At 51.4% G+C, this 14,971-nt stretch overlaps 1 protein-coding gene across 2 annotated transcripts in view; it reads left to right on the plus strand.

The window, feature by feature from the left end:
• Positions 1-7,983: 7,983 nt before the first annotated feature.
• VCAN (versican) overlaps positions 7,984-14,971 on the plus strand; it is a 116,886-nt gene continuing 109,898 nt past the window's right edge. The window contains exon 1 of one of the 2 annotated variants that reach the window (XM_075488522.1): positions 7,984-8,254. The gene's annotated coding sequence lies outside the window, so the exon portion shown is untranslated. The remainder of the gene's footprint in view (positions 8,255-14,971) is intronic. The other variant, XM_075488523.1, reaches the window with a different exon arrangement.

The raw sequence follows: 14,971 nt of genomic DNA on the forward strand, positions 1-14,971 counted from the left end.
ACAGAAGTGGGTGAAAAATGCACCAGCTGCAGGTCAGCAAGAAATGCTAACAACTCTTAAACACTGGCCTGCCTATTTTCATTAAAAAGCAAACAGAGAGCAAAACAAACACTTATTTTTCCCTTGCCTTTTGTTGCTCTGTGGAGTTTGTTTTGACGCTCGTCCTCCTTCAGCTATATGGTCCCCTTGTTTCTTCCGTTTTCATGGCATCTTGCTGCTCCTCAATGCCCTGTACCTCTGCCTGGCTACACGCAAGATAGACTGCTCCTGCGATCAGGGCACGTTGTCCCTCAGAGTACTTTTGCCTTGCTGCTGCCAGGTCCACTCTCTGTCTCTGCTGTCCCAATGGCTCCTCAAATTCCCTGGCAGAAAAGTTTGCTTTTCTATGTAGAAGCAGGAAGACCCTCCCGCCCTAAGCTGCTTACAGCTGCTCCACTGGAGCGTATTGAGGGGATCCCCTCTCCTCTTGGACTGACCTGAGTCTGCAATGCTAAAGACTTGCTTGATACAAGAGACGGAGGTTGCTGTACTTCAAAGCGCTTTGTTGTAACAGCGTGGTCTTAGTTGGCATGCAGCAGCTATGTCCAAAGGACCAGCCAGCTTTTGCTTCACTATGCGTTATTGCTTTCATGCTGTGGGATTTCCTCTACCTTACACACTCTGTATTACTTTGCTCTCCTGATAGGCCCTACACATTTTGGGACTGCGGAATGGTTGATGGGAACTAGCCAGAAGGCAGTCTGCAAGAAGCAAACTCCCCAAAACTATGATCTCTCCTACCATCCCATGACCAGCATGGCCCCTGGGGTGGCGGACACCATCTTCAACTGGTTAGCTGTTTGATCCACTGCACACAAAAAAGTTCAATATCCTGCAATGCTGGTAATACGCGAGACACAGAAGCTGTGAAAATGGGTATGCTACTGGGTAGCATTACTATTGGTTTCAGTAGAAACACTTAAAACCACAGCTTCCCTTATCCCTCATGCATCTGAACCAGGGGAAGAAAAAAAATGAGAAAGAAGGCGATCAAACAGCTCCTTCTTAAGTCACTTTTCTTGGACTATTCTGTGCAATGATGTAGCTGAGGTCAAAGACAAGAAAAAGAAATACATCCCCTCCCAATCTGAGCAGACTCGGACCACCTCTCGTCCTTCAAAATAAAATAGGTGGGTGTATCTATATTTATTGTACCACAGTGCCCCTCACTTCTTAGCCCACAGAACCATTACTGGTGGCAGGACCAGCAGGAAGGACCAGCAGCGATTACAAAACATCCATATGGCAGCAGATTTCAGAGAGTCTCGGTGGAGCTCATGCCCTCACTGTGAGAGCTCCTTATCTGCTCTGGAGCACGTTACCGACCCCGTTTGCAACCTCACCATCCAGAAGAGATAGCACAAGCTGCTGTCTAAGCACTTCGGGCATGGAAATGTCAACTGCTGGGGCTATTGTGCTGAAGGCATGTGGTCAGCCAGGTGTCCTCTTCAAAGTAGAAAAGAGGACCCCTCCGTTGCACTCCTGCACCAGGCTAACAGCAGTGGTAGGTCCACTGGCATTAGTTCGGAGAAGTCTCACAAAGTTTATGGTACTTTTGTCTGATTTTATACTGAAAAGGGCATTTTTTAGCTCCTATAGCCAATGGTATGAACACTGAAGTTGTTCCCATTCTCCCTCATCCTGGAAGACCCCATTCACCACAACAGAGGAAACCTTTCGCTGAATAGCTGGATACCAGAAACACTTCTTTTTATCCTTCCTTCAGCAGCTAGAGAATAATAATGGCATGTGTCTTCAGGAGGCGTCCATTGCTAACAGAGTGGCAAAAATTAGTGAGCAACCCTTGGTTATAGCCGAGCCCTGCTGATACTTGCTCATAACAAAGACTCATGGTATACGCCACGAATGGATTCTTACTTATTGACGGTTCCAGGCTTCCCAAAACACTGAGCCCATCTTCCTCTCAAACAATGAGAATGCTTTACAGATCACAGTTTTTTTCTGTCTTTCTTTGATTATTTTTATTTGCGCATTGGGTCTTCAGGGCATAGTTGCTTCCTCTTTCCAAACTTTTCTCTGCTATCACCACAATTCAAGTTCTGTGTTAAATGCAAACGAGCTTCTTAAGCACTACATTTCCTGCTTCAAGGCCTTTTTTTTTAAAAAAAAAAGCATTAAAAATCACAGAACATTCGACAAAGCAGGGTAGTTTTCATCAGAGAGGGAATCCTCCGGCAGCGTAAGGATCGGAGGCTGTGCGGAGGGGTCAGCAGTGGTGGGACCCACAGCAGGCAGAGCAGAGAAGCCATCACAGATGCGGGCAGGAGCCAAGACCATGTGCAGCCCTGCCTGCTCCTCAGCACCAAAGGGAGACGGTTCTCCAGTGGAAGGACTGAATACTTCTCTCTGCTTTTATACCCATCCTTTCCCCACTGAGCAAAAAAAAGGATCACTTTCTACATAGGAAGTGATAAGCTTTTTGTGGGGGAAATGTTTGCAACTACCCCAAGAGTCTTATAAATTGTCCAAGACGTATTTGCAGACAACCTTGCCCTATTTATTTATTTATTTATTTTAAACGAAGGCATCACAGGTATTATCCTGGCCATATCTGAGAGCCAGCCAGAAGATGTGGGATGCCAGGAATAGGCACGGCTCAGCTCTTTCAACCCGCTTACACTCTCTTCTTCTCAAGGTAGGTTATGACACTTCTTGTAGACATGGATCTTTTCATCTTTCCTTGCCTGTTAGCAGCTACCAAAATTTCCATCTTTTTATTTTGATCTGCAAAAAAGAGTCCCCAGGGAAGAAAAGTGGAGATTCTCCTGCATGATGGAGGACAAGGAAAAAGCCTGCAGTCTCCCTTCCCTCCTCTTTTTAGGGTCTTCCTGCTCTATTTCATTTCTTTGCTCCCCTTCACACATGGCAAAGGAGAAGAAACTATCGACTGACACTTGTGGAGTCAGCGGGATCTTTCTAGTGACTTCAGTGGGTTTTGGATTAATCACATTGCGAATGTTTGTTATTACTTTCGCAAAGGATGAGAAGGCCCAGGAAAAAGAGATTAGTTAAGAAAATCTCTCTTAATCCGTTTCAAGAGCTTGCCCTATCAGTGTGGAACCAGACCCAGCGAGTTTATTCTCTGCACAATGGTGGTACCTTTGTATCATAAAAAGAAAAAAGAAAAAAAAAGAGAAGTTATGAAAGGCTCGTTTCATTTGGTAACAGTAAGGGAACAAAACCACATTTTATTATTCAGGATTACTTCTGCACTAAAGCTTATGATGCAGCCACAGAGTTATCAAAACAAAAATAATGTGCGTCCAGGATGGAGTTTATCAGAGGAAGCCCGGGACAGTATGGATTAGCACAACACTTGACTATGGCTCAGGCCGCCCCATGCTGATAAGTCTCATAGTTGCTTTCCCCCTTGCCTGCCTTGTCCTGCGTTTAGTCCTCATAGGGACCAGCGTTGAGAAGGACCTCGGCAGTGACCTGCCCACCCTAACAACTCCTCCCCAAAATTACAAAGCAACTATTCTTTAAAGAATCAGATCTGGCTGCGTAAAGCAGGCTGCTTTTTGAGCCTGACTTGAAGACAGAGCCTGACACTTTTGCTTACACCAGGCAGAACCAAACGCCTCCAGCTTTCTGACACAGACTTTGGTGGGACTAGCTGTGGAAGCATAAGTAAAAACATGCTAGCCTGGCCCCTCGTCCTTGGAGTCAGGGAAGAAACACTGAGGCAGAACAGAAGGCAGCATCGAAATGCAGGCGAAAGACATACCGTTGTCTTTGCCATCGTCAAGTGCTGCTGAAAGCCTCAGTGTCCTGGACCTGCTCTTGATAAACTCTGTCCTGGAAGCTGACTGTCTTAGTGTAGGTAATGCCATGTCTGCATCATTACATTTAATGCAGAAATAATACCTAACCATCAATTGTGGTTTGTTCTGTTACCAAATGAAACACTCTATTCATAGTTTTTCATAGCTGAGTGCTCTCTCCTCCACTGCAGAAATATGGAGTAAAAATAGGTGGAGAAGGGTTTTGCCACAAAAGAAACATTGACATAAGCCATCAACTGTTTCATTTGAGAAAGTGGTTGTATACACTTCAGTTACCACTGCTGCTAAGGTTGACTCCTTTGAAGAGTTTTAATTTGGCTCAAAAAGCGTATTTGACTTGAAGCATAGGAAAGGGAAGGACTGGGAAAAGCTTTTCTTAAACACAGAATCTGAGAACTTGCAGCAGTCTATTGTTTCGAAAGATTTTGTGGTTTCTGAAAACACATCGGGCTTTAGATAACTGAATCACAGCAGAACGGGGAAGCAGCCTACGTTTCTATACCTTTAAGAGGAAAATTGGACCGATGGACTCATTTTCAGCAGAGCTGGCATGGCACAGTCCTTTGCAAGTAGATCAGAATGGGAAGTTAGATCTTCAGAGCTAGTGGCCAAGTGGAATAACTTTGCAAAGCTCTTTGATTTGCCTGAACTGACCTTAGTACTGCTGGCACCTAAATTACATGAATTATTTCCTTGACTTTTACGTAAGGCTTTTCACACACAGCGGTGTAAACCACCCTTCTTCCTCCAGGGTTTTCTTTCTGTCCCGGGCTGGGGATGCCCAGGGTGAGTTCCTCTTCCCTCCCACCCCGGCCCCACATTTCTGGCGGGCGGCAGGGCCACACCCCGCAGACGGACGGGGGGGGCTCTGCGACCACCTTCGCTATCTCCGCCTGCGCCTTTGTCTCACCAGCCCGAACGCCTCCCCCCCCGTCCAGAAACCTCCACCCCACCGCGGTGCAAAGGACCCCCTAAAGGCTGCACGGGGAGGGGGGACACACCGCTTCTCCTCTGCCTCCTCTCTTTGTCGCCTCGCTCGGTTTCCCCCGCCGGAAAGGTGAAGGGAGGCGGGGGCGGCTCCGCTCCCCCCGCCCGGGGCTCCGCGCCTCCGGCCCCGGGGCCACGAGGCTCCGCGGGGGCGCCGGGAGCTCCGCGCCGGGGGCGAGCGGGGCCGGGCCGCGGGAGCCCCGGGCGGGCGGGCGGGGAGGAGGAGGAGGAGGAAGAAGAGGAGGAGCGGGGCGGGGGGGAAGGGGTGGTTTCTGCATCCTCCGCTTTCTTCCCAGCGCCCTGAATGAGCGGCTTGGTCGTCCGGTTCCCCTCAGGGCTCCGGCATTTGGGGGGTGGGAAAAGAAAGGGGGGGGGGGTGTCTTTTCTTCAAAAACAATCTCTTTTCTTTCCCGTCGTGAAAAAAGGGATGCAAGCAAGCAGACCTGAGGCTGGGTGAGCCCCGGGGTTTAACTCCTCCGTGCTTCTTGGTGGTGCCCGCAGGCAAAGAGAGCAGAGGGCCCCCCACCCCCCAAATTTCTGGTCATAGCCAGTGTCTTCCCTTCCCCAGGAGAGCTGGCAGCTCTTCAGCTGGTTGGCAACTCTTCAGTGGGTACGGGCAGCTGCAACTTTCCCCCTTGGGGTTGTCCCACTTGGTGCCGGGGCAGCCACATCCGCGAGAAGATGCTCATAGTCCAGCTCCACAGGAGAGCAGAGATCTCCACGCGGTAGGGACAGCAGAGTCACCAACTCCTCTTCCCTTCCTTTGCCAGGAGCAGTTGTTTGACCTCCAGTGACCAAGAGTCAAGACGTGATGGAGAAGCAAGACCAGGGCTGCAGAGGTGGCTTCTGCTTTGTTAAAGATCACCCCTCCTGCCTGAAGCCAAGGCAGGGAGCGGAGTAAGAACAGATGAAGCTGGAAAGATGGGGTGGATAGTGGAGGCTAGAGGGGACAACTGAGCTACCTTCAGTTTGACCGTGATGCCTGATGATTTATGAGTTCCCTCTTTGTCCTGGAGGGTGGCCTGGAGAAGGGGAGATACCCAGTGCCATGGGGTGTGTCCTGCCCTCCTTTCCTGAGGCCTGGCAGGAGTCCCACCACTTCATCCAGAAAAGGGAATGGGCCACTGGGACTGGTCCAAAGGGGGGGGTTTGTCCAGATCGATTCCCACCTTACACATGTGTCCCCAAAGGGTTTAGTCTGCAGCCCAAGAGGGGGCTGAGATTGTATGGGGAGAGGAAACAGTGCCCTAGCTGTGCATCTCACACAACCGCCTTACGTCTGGGAGGGCTGAAAAGGCTTGTCTGAACCAATGCTGGAGAAATTCCATGTTAGTTTTCTCCTTTCATCACAACATTGTGCAGAGGAAGTGTGCACAGCCTCAGCAGTGAGGGTTTCCGTCTACACATGGCGAGGCAGGGAAGGCCAGGCTAGGAAAGAGCTCAGTAAACTGTGACAACCCCCTTCCCGTGACTTAATATCAACTGCGATGCCTTTGTGTGAATTTGCATCAAAAAGCCTCATAAATACGCCTGCAACTCTTTATAGTGCCTGTTTGAAAGCACAGTGTTGCATTTCTGTCAACTGTTCCACTGCATGAGGTTCAAGGATTGAGAAACCCGCAACCCAACACGGAGCAGGTCCAGTCTCTTGGGGCAGGGCATCGCCCAGGAGCCACGCGTGCCGTGTAGGGACCGACCCGTGCAAGAGGAACTGGAGGGACGGGTGCCAGGGGGCTGGCAGTGGTAGGGAGGCTGCTCCACGCTGTCTACGTTCACATGGGAGAAGGGGATCAGCCTCTCTTCAACGCCCTTGCTAGCAAGTAAGCAGTTGTGGATTTACCCTATTTAAGGAGGAAAAGACCAACAAGCTCTGCAAAGGTGAGATAAGGATTTCACCCAGCGGTCCAGCTCCATTCACACCCAGGCCACAGCTCACACAAACCTGATCTGGTTTAAGCTGCCAGGTCTCCATTTCCCCCTGCTTGGCTGTCATCTCCTCCACCTCCCACTCCTCCAACTTGGCACCGGGGGCTGTCTCTGGAAATGAGGGCTCTGGGCTTGTCTCAAACCCGCTGTCAGCATAACTCTGGGGACAGAGTAGCTGGAACAATAACAGCGAGAGGCACTGAAGGAAAACTCCTCCTGCCTCTTCCTAGCAGTCGTACCTGGGGCTGCCAAAAACGTGCCCAGAGCGGTGCAGACACACCTATTTCTCCAGGCTTTTCTTTTCTGGCTCCGGATTTACACCTTCCTGGAAGAGGGGGGATTGTGGCACACGCTCCTCTGAGAGGGAGCACGCCAGAGGCACTGCTCTTGCCAGCATTTTGTGCCTGGTGAAGGGTGCCTTAAGCGTCTGCCACATACCGAGATAGGTACATTTTGGGAAAGGAGCTGCCTGAGGAGCAGAGCAGACCCTTTATTAATTGGTGAAAGTCCCTTGTAAAAGGGTGGTTTAGAGCTGTGCTTATGACTTCATCTCTCAGGGGTTTGGACAGCAAATGCAGAGTCTAATCTTAAAAAAAAGGGAAAAAAAAAAGAAAGAAAAGTGGCTGGAGATGCATAAAACTAGGGTGGAGAAGCTTGGCTCGGGAGGCTGCCGATGCGAGGCTGCCTGTGAATTGGCACCGGCAGGGGAAGTTTGGAACAAGCACCAATATATTCTTTCATTGCAACCTCTGCTGAGATTGGGGAGGCAAAAAGGAAAAAGGGATTTCGCTCCCAGTCACTTTCCCCATCTCAGCCGGCTTCGGGAGCCAGAGTGGAGGAGGTCTCTCCATTCTCTTCCCGGTTAATTGTTTAATTGGGGAACAATGCCCCTTTCGCACCCGCCTGCCCCTCTCCGGAGGGCCGATGCCGGGCGAGCGGAGGGACCCGTCCCGCCGCACGGGCTGCGGCTCCCCGGTACTTTCAGGGCCGCTCCCGGGCTGGGGTCTGCGGGGCCCCGAGGGCTCCCCGAGGGGGCGGCCGGGCCGGGCGGCGGGAGGGGGGGACCGGGGCGAGCTGCTCGGCGGAGGCAGGCGCTGGGGGCTCTCCTGCGCCCAGCAGCTGCGGGAGCTTTGCAAATTGCAAGGAGGCTCTTGCAGAGCTTGTGAACCCTCCTCTCCCCGAGCCAGCGCCCCTCCTCTGCAGCGCTGACGGTACAACGATATAATAATGATGGGTGGCTGAGGCTCGCATTTGAACTTGCAGGCGAGCTCCCTTTGCCCACAACTCGGTTCAGGCTCCGCTGCTCGGAGTCAGGTGCTCGCCGGCGGGGAGGGAGGGGAGACCGAGCTCTGGGAGAAGGGGAGACCCCGGAACCACCGTCTCCTTCCAGCACTAACGAGGGGATTTACTCTTTCATGCGGCCACTGGGATCTCTGGACTAGCCTAGCCACCACGTTGTGATTTTTTGCAATCTCTGCAATACGCTACCTTTTAAGGTAACTATAACTCTTTTAATGCGGGTTGGTTTTTTTGTGGTTTTTGGGTTTTTTTTAGTTTAGATATGATTGCCAGCAAGCACCTAGTGTAAGATTTAAAACGGTTGTTTCACTGCTGGTACCTGTAAGGACAAAGAGTTGAACTGCAAACCTTTAGCGGGAGAGAATAGCGATGATTGGTGAATTTAAACAACCTGGGGTAAGTTCAACGACACGTGGGGGGAAAGGAGAAGGGATGCTCGGGGACCCACAAAAATCCCCTGGTGCGAAGAGGAGAACAAAGAAAACTAGGAAATAAAAGACTTCGGGGTGGGAGCCCTGACAGAAGTCTTTGGTACTGGTTGCTTGAATGGCCGGGAAGGTAGAGCTGCACCTTGGTGTGCGATGGGGCTCAGGAGGGAGCAAGGAGGAAGCTATTTCGATGGGTGTTAAATACACAAAGCGCCCGTGTGGCAGGAGCGACAAGAACGGACCTTTCCTCCGGCCACCAGGTTCTCTTGCGCGGGGAAAACCGTGTGCTCAGCCTCCTCCGCTCTTGTGTGTTCCCCCATCCCCTTTTTTTTTAATTTTTTTTTTTTTCCCCTCTTCCCTGGTGTTCCTGGAAAGCTGCTCGCAGGGCAGAGCGGGGCTGAGGTGCTCAGACAGCATCTCTGCAGAGGAGACGGAGAGCAGGAGTCCTCTGAGCCACATTTTCATTGCTGAAAAAGGGGGCGGTGGGTGAGGAGGAGGATCACAAGGTCAGTGGAGCAAAACGCCCCCTTTTACACCCACGGCCAGCTTCTCGGGGCACGGGCACTGCCTTCCCCCGCCGCTCCTCGGGATTTCGCCTTTGTTTTACAAAGAAAAAGTGAGAGCATCGTGGAAGGAATTAAGGGAGTTTCGACGGCGGGAAAAAGCGGGTGGGTGTGTGTGTGGGGGCGGCATCGGCAGAGGGTCGGGATGCCCGCGGCAGGGGATGGGACCCCGCGGGCAGCCTCCATCCGGCCCCCGCCCGGGCGGGCCCCAGGCACCGTCCCCACACAAAGGGGCGACGGGGAGCGGGCGAGGGCCGGGGCCAGCCCTCATTGTCCCCCTTGTCACGTCCTCCCCGGCCGCCCCCTCTCCCTCCGGGCACCGGCTTTCGGGATTAAGCCCCGATGGCTTTTCTTCTCTTTTTTCCTTTTTTTTCCTTTTTTTTTTTTTTTTTTTTTTTTGGGAATGAGTGTTGAAACGTGTTGCAGAAGCCCATCCCAGGATGGAAGAGTGTAAATGTTGGGTGGGTTTGGGGTGGCTTTTTTGTGGATTTTTTTTTTCCCCCCTTAAAAAAGGCTGAGTGAAAGGGGAAGTTTCCTTCCCAAAAGGAGTAAGACTTGGCGGAGCGGGAGGGGCGCAGCGCCCGGCGGGGAGCCCTGGCCGTGGCGACGATGCGCGCTGGCGGGGCGGACCCGGCCGCCCCCGGGACGCGCTGTCGGGCAGGGCGGGGGGAGAGGCTCTGCCGGGGCTCAGCTGCGGGAGTCGCCGACGGGCGCTGCTCAAACGCGTCCTGGGTCGGCCGGGGGGTCCCCAGGCGGGCGGAGCGGGGAAAGGCAGGCGGGGGCTGGCGGGGAGCGGCGGGCCGGGGCCGGGGCCGGGGGGTCCCGCCGCAGGCGGGCGCGGCCCCGGCCGCTCTCGAGGAACGGGACGGGCCGGGCGCGGCGGCGGCACCGCGGCGCCCCCTGGCGGCGAGCGGCGGGATCGTCGTTTCTGTAGTCGCTCGTTTCCCGCCAGAGGGCTCCGGTTTCCCTCACCTTCAAGAGGAGGGGGAAAAAAAAAATCTTCATCATAATAAAATAATTTTTAAAAATTGTCGCCGCGGCGTTTCGGGCTGTTCCTCGCGCTCCTCGGACCGACGCGGGAGCTGACACCGTCGATGGCCGCCCGTCGGGTGGTGTTTGACAGCAGGGCGGGACCGGCGGGTTTCTCGCCTCCCGCCGGGCCCTCTCAGCGCCCATGGCTGAGGGCGTGAGGCGGGCCCGGGGGCGCGGGTGCTGGCTGGGGCACCGCCGCGGGGCCCGGCTGAGGGGGTGTAAGAGCACCCGCAGCCTCCTGAGTGCCCAGGGCTAACGCCGAGGCTGGACAAGCCCGTAAGACGCGCTGAGGAAACCCTTGTCCAGCCAACACGCGGGTCCTTGTGCTGAGCCCCGCGATGGTGGTGCGGAGTTGCGCCCGTGGGTGCCATGAGCTGCATCTTTACATCTTTTTCCCGTTGCTGCTCCTCACGTGTGCCCCGTGCTCCCTTCACCGTGCTAGTGGTGTGGGTGCTGGGGAGAGGTGGGGCAGAAGAGGTCCACAGCTATCCTGGTGAGCAGGCTGGCAGGTGAGGAGGCAGAGCCTGCGTTTGGGGTGATGCCGGAGGGAGCACGGGGGCGTGCATGGCTCCACAGGCACACGAGCTCTGGGACCTCGCTCCACGCGCTGCCTCCGACAGTTTTCCAGTGTGTCTCTGTGAGGCCGTCGAGAGCCCGGAGCCGCTTTTGGCATAAATGAGCGCAGGCCTGGGAGGGATGTCCTCAGGCAGCAGCTTCTCGGCAGCTGCCACAGCGAGGAGAGCCAGAACATGCTGTGCTCTGGTCACTTTTCCCGTCTGCGCCTCTGCCTGTGCTTGGGGCTGGAGGCAGCGCCGCTTGCCTGGGGAAGAGTTCCCCCTGCGACTGCTGGTGTTGGAGGTGGTGAGGAAGGATGGTGCAGGTGCCCCTAGGACCTTCTCGGAGGCCTTAGGAGGACCTTTGCAAGTGATGGGCTAAGCAGAGGCCACTGAAGAATGAGATGCAGGCCAAGTCCACCATGTGGCAGCACAGTGGGCTAATTAATCACATGGAAGAGACACGGTGAAACTGGCAAAGTTAATTAGGCAGCACTTACGGTGAGGTTGATACATGTCAGCAATTAACAGTTAGATGGCATAAAAGGATCAAAGGACTGCAAAAACAAACAAAAGTGCAGACTGTGCATTTGAGAAAGGATAGCAGTTGTGAAGTTTTTAGGCAGAGCTCAGAAGGTAGCAAGAAGGTGTGCTACATCTGGGATTGGTCATTTCTAGCTTGCTGGGGCTTCACTGGAAAGCTGTGTAATTTACTGTTTTACCCGTTAGTAGGAGCAGCAACCTCAATTCACTTCTCTAGTGCCAGGTTCTGTTAGGGTTCCTCCCCCTCCCACCCCCCCTTTTTTTTTTTTAATTTTTTATGTGAACCCGACTTTCACTATGGAGGCAAAGAAGGTTAATGGGCAGAGGCTGCTTTTTACGTGTTTAAGGAACATGTCCAGCTTTCACAATACAGCTGTAGAGCATGTGCTGAATCAATCTCAGTGTGACCTGAGAAGCTGCAGCCTTTAAAGACAGTGTCAATTCTATGAAAGTAGCTAATTTCTCATTGTCCCAACTTCAGAGAAATTGGGAATAGTTTTTGGATGGTAGATTTTAGTCTGTTCCAGACCAGGACAATTCATTTTCTTAACCTGGAGTTTAAAACAGAAAGAGAGACACAATGTTTTCCCATCTGGTTAAATTAAAATAGCATTGGTGTGAGATCAAGCTTGCATTGTAAACTAAACACGAACTGGAATTTGATCAGAAGTTATTGCTCCTACGAGTTTTTGCTATGGTAAGGGAAGGCAGCAGTGGCTGCAAAAATAGGAGCCCTGCTCTGTCCTCACAGAGAGAACCTCTGCTGCTCATTTTTAAAGATGTGAAGTTTGCCAAAGACTTGGCATCTTTTGGTTAAAAGACGCTGTGCTCAGGGTTGCATCCAGTTTAAAAATGTAGTGCAAATTACTACTGTAGATCGGTCTGCCTGTAGTAGCTCCTAATAAAATGGATCAGTCCAGTTGGAAACTAGCCAGCAGGCAACCCAAGTTTGGTCACATTAAGTGAGATACTTTTTTAACAGAAGGTGGAAATTAAACACTTACTCAAGTCTTGCAGTCCTGAGTTGGCAGGATTTTCTTACTGTGTCCATACTATTGTGGCTTTCTCTTACTCTAGGTGTAGTGACACCAAGGGGAAAAAAAAAAGCTTGTGGAAAAAGGTATGGTTACAAGGATTTTGGCTAATTACAGTGGACTTAGGGGCAGTATGGCAGCCAGCCAGCGGAGGCCTTTGTAAACTGTAGAGTGCAGGAATGGGAAATACAAACCAGTTTTAGAGCAGAGATTTTGCTCAGGAGGCTGCAAGGGAGCACCGTCTGCTGCAGCCTCTGCCAGTGAAAGGGGAGGAGGCAGGAGCAGTCACAGCTGATAGCGGTGGCCTGGAAATATGGGGAGCACTGTGTGGGAATCGGGGTGCTAGGTGTAAGCAGCAGCCTCTGCCTCGCCTGTGGCTCTTGAGGAGGATTGCTGGTACCGGGTCTGCAGAGCTCTGCTTTCTCCTAAGCCAAGCTGCCCTGGGGCGCTGAGTGAGGTACTGCTGCTAGATCTGCACGCTGTTGTTTGGAGAGGGTGGCAGGAGTAATTGCACAATTAATTCTGGCAGCTGTAGTGGAACAGCGTGCAGTAACCCAGGAGTGTTTATGGGACCCCACTGAAGACTGGAGTGTGAAAACCCTTGTGCATGGAGGGTTGCATGGGAATCATGCTCGTGAGCCTAAGGGCTGAAAATCGTACCCTTTCCCCAACGTTTTTCATTGCTTGAGTAAGCAGCTTGGGATAAAGGAGATTTAGAAAAAGAAAAGGTTGAGAGAGGATTTTCCAAGAGTCGGGTGGGGATTTTTGGCAGGTGTCTCATATTAAGCTCCATGCTCAAACAGTGCAATTTTTTTGAGCTATCCGAGCTCTTGGTGCAGCAGGTGTAATTCCTGCACTACTCAATATAAGGCTAAATAGCCATCACAGCCATGAATGCTCTCTTCTGTACCAATGGTTGAGTTCAGCGGTCACAGGATATCTTGAAAATTATCCTTCCAAAGCTGTCTTTCTGTTTTCATATTTCATTGTGGGTGTGTGTATTGTGTTTAGTGACTGGAAGCTGAAGATGTGAGGTTTTTTTTCAATAAGATTCCTCAAATTGCATTTGTATTGCAGTCACCAACGCAATGTTGGAGGATCTGTGCTTGTGCGCAAAGCGGAGAGGAATGGGAAGATGAGGTCCTCCCTGTACCGTGGACTTGTAGCATAGGGCAGAAACTTGGGGTTTGTCATCTTACCAAATGTGGAAGCAGTTACACCATCTCTTGTCATGACAGTGTTGCAATGAGCTTCTGAGGGCAACGGGCCTCCCATTGACATGTGCCAAGTATGCAGGTACTCCTGGTCAGGGCTGGTGCAGTAGAGCAGGTGGTGGGTGCAACATGCAACCAGCCCTGTTTAGCTGCAGCACGCCCGTCTTCCAGGAAAAAGAAAATCCTTTATTCTTTTTCTTGGCAAATCTCCTTGATTCCGTTGTTTCTGGTCCCAAAAGCCAAGGTGGCCTTCTAGGGGAGGAGGGAGATAAAGCGTATGGGTAAACATGGAAAGCTAAACTTGTAAACAGTTTGTTCTTGATTTTTGTTTAGCTGTTGATGTAGCCAGTGTGATGCATGGGAAACACATGTGGACAAAACATCTTAAAAGAAGGTCTGGAGCCACTCTGCTTTCACAGGGGCCAGAGCTTTTGCATTGTCTTGCAGGCGGGTCCAGCATTCACTGCCTTTGAAGGTGGAGAAGCCTGTCGGTCTTCTTATTGTGCTCTCTTCAGAGTGCTTGTGTTACTGAAAGCACTAGTCTGCAGTGGCTTTGGTGCTTGAGACTTCCAGCAGTTTCAGGATACAAGGGTTGTGCACATCTGTAGGCTCATCATGACCTCTCATTTTTTTTAAAATGTTGTGTAATAATGAGGATCATTTAAGTGTTTATCTAAGCAAACACGTGACTGTCTGTACTTCCGAGTCAGTCCATTGCATTAAAAGGACTTCGATGTCTGCAGCTCTTATCTTGTGCAACCTCCTCACCCTTAACAACCTTCTACAGGGAATTACTAGGGCATACATAGTATCCCAGGGCACAATACAGATTTTTACAGTTAGTTATTAAATAGCCACTTTTGTTCTCTCCATGTACAGCTTGGCTTGTGTAAGTGGAGGGAGAGATAAAACTCTGGCTGGATGATGTTGGGGGTATGCGTTAGAGTCTTCAGAAAAAGTTTTATGGCAAATAGGGCTCTAACTGAATGAAGTCAAAGAAGTCCTGGTTCTTGTTTGGTACTCAGTCATAAAAAGTGCAAATTCCATGAAGTTAATATTGCAAAATAAGTGATATCACATTATACACTCAGCTCTATTGAACGGCTGGTGCAGAGATGGGGAGGCTTTGGCAGCATGCAGTCTGCTCTACGGAAAGCAGCTGTATTCTTTCCTCCACGCCCTGGGAATAGGTTGCAGCATATGTTTCCCAGTGCAACCAGCCAGCTCTGGCCATTCGCATATAGGGAATGAAAAGCTCTTGGGTTTTCAGCCCTTTTGGGTGGGAATTTTTAACATGATGCTGTTATGTTAGAGATTGCCTCATTGGAAAGGCTTGGTTTGAGATGTTTTGCATCTTTTCTGAACTGTTCAGCCGTTACAGGATAGATGCCAATTCACACAGACTCGTGAAGTTTGGGCTGCAGCTGTAAGCTGTGGAGAAAACTTTCCTGAGATTGAACACGTCACCAGTAGTTTTCTGAAGATGTTTCTCTGTGTGTCTTGCTATCATGTTCAGTATACCTTGTGGAGGTTTTTGAATGTATTA

This window comes from Mycteria americana, chromosome Z (genome assembly GCF_035582795.1).
Source record: "Mycteria americana isolate JAX WOST 10 ecotype Jacksonville Zoo and Gardens chromosome Z, USCA_MyAme_1.0, whole genome shotgun sequence".
NCBI lineage: Eukaryota > Metazoa > Chordata > Aves > Ciconiiformes > Ciconiidae > Mycteria > Mycteria americana.